This window comes from Artibeus jamaicensis, unplaced genomic scaffold (assembly GCF_021234435.1).
Source record: "Artibeus jamaicensis isolate MK-2021 breed Jamaican fruit bat unplaced genomic scaffold, CSHL_Jam_final contig_559, whole genome shotgun sequence".
Classification (NCBI taxonomy): Eukaryota; Metazoa; Chordata; class Mammalia; order Chiroptera; family Phyllostomidae; genus Artibeus; species Artibeus jamaicensis.
In genome coordinates, this window is record NW_026521887.1 from 3,902,992 (window position 1) to 3,909,855 (window position 6,864).

A 6,864-nucleotide genomic window follows, 5' to 3' on the forward strand; every position below is an offset into this window, starting at 1 on the left:
AAAATGTGAAAGTTCAGTCAATAGTGCTATATGTTCTGACTGTGAATTAGCAGCAGTTAGAAGGCTGCATCCCTTGATACTCTGACAGTTCAATAGAAAAAAATGGTATGTGTTTAATGAACACTTTTCAGTTATTTGGCACTTGGGTCTTTGCATATGTAATGGTAAGCTGAGACTTCTTAGAATTTATTCCACCAGAGCAGGCAGCATCCACAGTCTGAGACAGCAGTGGTAATGGTCCAGGCTTTGCAGTGACTGCATACTACTTCAGTGATTCCTGGGCATGACTTAGAATTTTTTTTATTTTATTTAGTTATTTTTCAAGTACAGTTTTCTGTCTATTTCTCCCATCCCAGCCCCCCCCCCGTGCTCCCCACCTCCCTCCCATTTCCACCCCCTTAGTTATTGTCCTTGTGTCCTTTATACTTGTTCCTCTAACTCCCTCCCATTTTTTCCCCTTAAATTCCCTCCCCTCTCCCCTCTGGTCACTGTCCCCTTGTTCTCTATTTCAGTGTCTTGTTTTTATTTTGCTTGCTTGTTTATTTTGTTGTTAGCTTCCTGTTAAAGGTTATAGCTAACCATCTTTCTGGATCTGGGTCCTCAAATCTGGTTTTCGAGACTTACTGTTGATTCTCTGAGCTACCTATATGCCTGCCATTATTTTCTTTCTGTTTTTGTTACCAACATTTATTTATTTTTTTCCAAACAGTAGCTCTTACTGACAAAGAGTTGGCTCTGTGCAAAAAGAATGTCAGGCTGCGTGCTTAGATTTCTTGGGGATAACTAGGGATAAAAGTTCAGAATTTTGACAGAATAAGAAACTGCATAGAAATGTTTGTGATATATTTCATAGACTATACGTGAATAATAGCTAGATTTCTGATAATTTGAAGTTATAGAGTAATGTTTATTACCATTTTGGATCCAACTATGCCCAGGGAATTACCTGCTCTGAGGAAACAATGTTGCAATCTTAGACAATAAAATATCTTATAAAACAAAATATAGATGTGGAATTACAGTTAAACTGCATGCCATCTGAAATTACTTGTATGCATTTTAAAAGAACCATCCCTTGCTTAAATTTGTTCCTCAGGAATTAACTACCCTCTCACCTTTTTGATTTAGCATCTTTTAAATATTTCTTTGGAAATTATAACATTTTAGAATCTCAATTTCTTCACGTTGGACACCTGGATTGAGCCAATTATTATTTTTTAATTCAATGTACATATAAGCATTCATAAAAATGACATTGCTGTTTGGTTAGTTGCACTAATATCAGGGAGAATATAGAATAATTTTACATCTTTGTAACTAGTATAACTCAAATAAAAATGTGAAAGTTCAGTCAATAGTCTTTGTCTATCATCTTATTCCAGTTGCCTATTAATTGTTCAAAGTTATTGAAGAAAAAACTTTAGTATGATTGGTTACTAATAATACTTCTCATAAAAATAATTATCTCAGTGTTTCACTTTGTGTTTACTTTTTAATTCAAATGTCGACTATCACCATTTGGCAGACTGAATAGTTTCACTTAGAAGATGGATTTTCTTCAAGTTCAACAGATTTTTCTGAGAAAGAAAAGAATAGTAAGGTGGAGTTTTGGATAAAAACGATAACAAACATAAATATAATTTTATGAAGATAATGATTAAAGTAATTTCTCTCAGTTGTTTAGAATCAGTCATAGATGTGTATGGTACAAATACTTAAAAATTAAAACCATTATTTTCTTGATGAAAGGCTATTTCCTGAAAACTGAAAGCTAAATAGGAGAAAAAAAATTGAGTAATTCTTAATTTTCCCTCTCTATCTGGAGCTTCTACGTGAGGCAGTATGGATGCTGGTTTCAGATCACACTAATACTCTGTTAATAAAGTGATGAAATCACAATTGCATTGCTTGGACATCTTATAGTTCTGCAGAGGGGTTAGAGCTGCAGAAGTGGAAATGGAAGGAAAAGTTCCATCTCTAAACTTGCTCAAATATTATAGTTTTATAAAAGATTTCATTTGTTTCCTTCTTTCTAAATAAAATTTGAATATTATTGCCTTAAGGGTTGATAAAAATAATTAAGAAAAAACTAGATTTAATTAAATTTTACCTTAGAGAAGTGAAATTTGTTATGTCATATGTAGAAAGTGCTGTGACCTAAAATCAATCTTTAGAGTGTGATTACGGTCTTAGGGCAATAAAGCCGAACCACAAAACAAGGTTTCTGAAGGATAGTGTTTCAGGCAAATATAGCATTTAGCCTGTTCAATTCACTCTAAATTAGAGCTCGTTACTCTTCATGATACATTTGATTGCTCTCAAATGCTCAGTAAATGTACCATGAGAGGAGCAGTGCTATTACTTATGATCAGCAACCAAAGCTTCCTTGGAAATTACTGAGACACTTCACTTATTTATGGGGACTAGAGAAGAGTCAGGAGAGGAGAGCACTCAGAAGCTGCTGACCTTGAAAGTGCCCAGGATAAGGGCAGGAGAAGTAAATAATCAGAAATAAGCAAATAACAAATAAAAAACAAACACGTTTTAATGCTAGCACTCCTGACACTTTGAAAGCTGATGGGAGACATCATTTCATATTCCTTTGTTCCTGTTTCCTTCTTCGTCTTTACTAAAACAGAGCACAGACCTCCTCTATCCCAGGGATATGAACAAGCAACTACAAATACACTTTATTTCCCAAACTGCTTTGGCCAAATAACTCTGAGGTGGATTACTTTATGTTGCCACACTGCAACAAAAGTGCATGAAATATATGAAAAACAGTGTTATGTAGAAGAGGCAGTAGATTGCTAAATGCTGAGATTCATACCAGATTTTGGATCAAGATGTCAGTTCAAAGCCATCAGTTTTGGCCACAGCATACACAAATCTGATGTATTATAATGAAAACAGCTTATCCTCTGATTCCTCAATCCCAGGCTGGTAGGATCTAACATTAGGTTGGAATTAATCCATCCTTGTGGGTTTTAGTAACTAGGTATGGGTTACTAAAAAGAGAAAGAAAGAAAAGAAAAGAAACCTAGAAACTGTCAAAAGCTACAGGCTCACCATCAGATATAACTGACCAAGTTTGGCTGCAGATAAACACTATCCTCACACCAGCACCAAATGCTGACCAAACTAAGTAGTCCAGATTGCTCTCAGAGAACACTTGGGCTAGCCTTTTATTTGACCTTAAGAATGTGGATGCTTACTCATTTTTTTGCCTAAGAAACTCATGTCTAAACCTTATATTCTAGGTTTCCTTTCTGGTCTTGAACTCTTTGATCTCCGGTTGAAGCCTTCCCCAGCACCACTGAGGAACTTTTTGTGCTTTCTTGTTTCCTTTCTGAATCTACATACTCACTTAATTCTTTATAATTCCACCACATAGTTATTCAAACCCCACCATTTCATCATTGATCGAATGGCTTTCCCTTTGGACACATGTGCATTATATTAGTATCTTAAAGGAATCTGTTTCCATACTTCACTAAGGTTCATGATGCCTGTGTGTGTATGTGTGTGTCACTTTGGGGATACACTATTTTACCATGTTATCCATTCAGGAAAAATTCCTTTCCGTTTGCAACAGTTTTTTGTTGTTATTGCTCAATCTATGAACCTGTAGCTCAGGGCTGCAGGGAAATTTCTGCCTGAGCCTATTTGACTAGTGATACAAACAGACTCTGTATCTTATTTTCTCAGTTTCATTGTTTAGCCACTATTTTTCAATATTATATGACCTTGGAACCGCTGTTTTCCCTGAAGATCACCCCTAAAGTCACTGAGGCCAGTTATAGAATCAAAACAGCTCAGCCATGGTCAGGAATTGTTTTATGCTTGTTGTCTTCACAAAACCATGAAAAAGCTACTTACAAAGTTGATGTATATGTCACTATCCACCTGGTTTCATCTATTAATAAATTAAACAAGTCATGTATATTTAGTAAAACAGCTTGAATTTCCCCTATTCTGGCACACAGTGTACAAACACATTTTTAGTATATGCGATGGGCAAATAAACATTAGCAAATTTAAAATAATAGAATATCATGATATTAAATATAATATAAATATAAAATAATGGGGAAGAAAAAATTGTAACCAAATTCAAGGTACAAGGAAACCTCAGAAACTGAAGAATTAAAGAAAAGCTTTATGAAAAAGTAAAGAACAAAGCCAAAGCTTTTTTGTAAATTCTCTCGGTTTCTTATAATTTGGTAGAGAGGTTTCTATAATAGGTGTACATCTTTATTTTGTGTTTTTCCTAGAGTTTGCATTAATCTGCTTGCACAGCTTCATTAGTGTTATCCCAAGGCAACTAGCTGTCCTTTGTAATTCAATGACACCCAACTTTAAAAAGCCCTTGAAAAATATAGGGATATCATGGGCAAGTTGGCCCTGAGATTCTCTCCCTTAAGAAATTTCTATTGGTCTTACAGAATAGATCTTTGATAATAGAGCATATGAGAATTAGCTGGGGACTTGTTATACTGAGGTCCACATCACCACCACACATATTCTGATTTATTACATCTTTAGAGGGGCCTGGATGGCAGCACCTTTAACAAGCCCCCCAGGTGATTCTGATGCTGAGTCCATGGGCGGCTTGGAAAAGGATTATCTTACTATACAGCCCAAGTTCTAACTCCCAAATTCATCCATTGTTTATAGTGTGCTTTATTAATATCCTAGACATTCATGTTTACTAAGTAATCTTTTTGTCATTATTATTCTTAACTGTGCATGTCCACCATACTTAGGAGAGTTCTTCCAGTTCCTTTAAATAGAGGAATTTACCTATATTCTTTAAGGAATATCCCATTGACATAGCTGTCAGAGAATTTGGAAACTGCTCTGAAAAATACAAAACAAAATGAGGATTTCCTCTTTAAATACAGTTAACAAATAATGGGTTAAATGAAGTGAAACTGGCTCTGTACCTATGGGTAGCTTCTGAATATGAATAAAATGTGCTTATAGATCATTAAGAATCTCCAGGAGGAGGTTACTTCTGTAAGCCATTTACATGTATGGTTGGTTACAGGTATGTTTATGCATATATATATATATGTATATATGTATATATATGTTAAGTTTTGAAAATGCTGCAAATAGAATGAAGGTGAAGAAATTGAGACATGGAAGGTACATTTGATGCCTTCTTTTTCTTCATTGAATGCTACATTTCTTTACCTTAAAAATTCATCAGCACTATTGTGACAAGGCTCCCATGGGCTCTACTAGAACATTGCAGGTGGCAGAGAACAAATGTAAAGAACCAGATAATAAATAATTTAAGCTTTAAAGAAAGCCATAGGAAAAGGTAAATGAGTGGGTAAGATTGTATACCAATAAAACTTTATTTACAAAAGCAGACCACAGTTTACATATGGTCTGGAGTTTGTACTTTGCTGACCCCTGGTTGAGAGTTAGCCAACATTCTAAGAAAACTGTTGTGATTCTTTTTTTTTTTACTTTTTCTGCAAAGTGTATATTTCCTCCCTAGAAAAATAAAATTAGGGAATAAGTTCATTTTATCCTCAATCATTATTACAAACATGTTTGAAAACAATTCAGTTATGAAACAATTCATTTCCCCAAAACTGGTTGAACATCTATTATGTTCTGAGCACACTGATATTTTCTTTTATTTTATTCTAGTTAATATCTCCAATTATAGGAACTTTAGCATACTTCAACTTCTTCAACCTCAGTTTTGGATGATGATAGATACATTAAGGAGAGGTTTGAATTAGAATTTCAGCAACTGCTATATTTCGGTTTGTAGTTCTCAGGTCTTCGTAGCTTTAACACATGAAACATTATATTTAAACTAAGTGGAGAGCTTTACACTTATCAATGGTTTCTTTGTTTAGTTTGGACCAAATATTTTAGAAATTTTCTCAATTACCTACATGTACTATGTCATTCAGATTTTAAGAGGAAACTAGTTCATACTTCCTAATATCCTTTACAACACTGTAAATATTGATTAGCCCTTAGTAGGTCATCAATAAGTATTTGTTGAATGCATTAGTAATCTAATGGGATAGTTTTAAATTTATTGTCTTTTAAGCAAAATGTGATTGATAGACTGCTTTAATAAGCATAATACTTGTTCTCATTTTAAAGCTATGTATTTATTCCCATATTTATTTTATATGATTCATTTTACAAAAGATATAGGAGGGAAAAAGGCTATAAAATGCTCTCTTGGCAGATCAGGATAGGAGTAATTTATATATGTTTTTTATTGAATATCTGCTAAAGCATGTATAAAACCACTTGCTATCATTAACTACTCAGAGAGAAATGAGATTTGCAGTAGGTAAAAATGGGGCATATTAAGGGTAAAAAAATAATAATACAGAAGCTATAGGAAAGTTGATTCCATTTCAGTGTACAGAATTTCTGTTCCACTCTCTTAAAATCCTTGTCATGGATATATCCTTGATATGATAAAGATTAAATTTTCTTTCTGCAGAGCTGATCACTTGACTAAGCAATTTTCTGATAATAAAGTGAAATATATTTTAACCTTAATGAAGGTGAGGGTCAAATGTTATACTTTCCTTGAGGGAGATGCATATAATTTAAAATGGATTTTTAAGGGGAAATGTATGAAAGGAAAATGTTATCCTTGTTATAGAAAAATACATAGATTAATGATCACATTCTACTGTAAGATCATAGTCATAAACACTTCTATGCTCAGCTTCACTCATTATTTTTCTCTTATGAGATAAATGTCAAGTCAGTCTTTCAGAAATCTCACCTGAGGTTAGGTTTAAGCAGGATTTATTCTTTGTAAAGTGAACATTTTTGATGGGTTTAAAAAAGCCTTAATTTCCTTTTAGA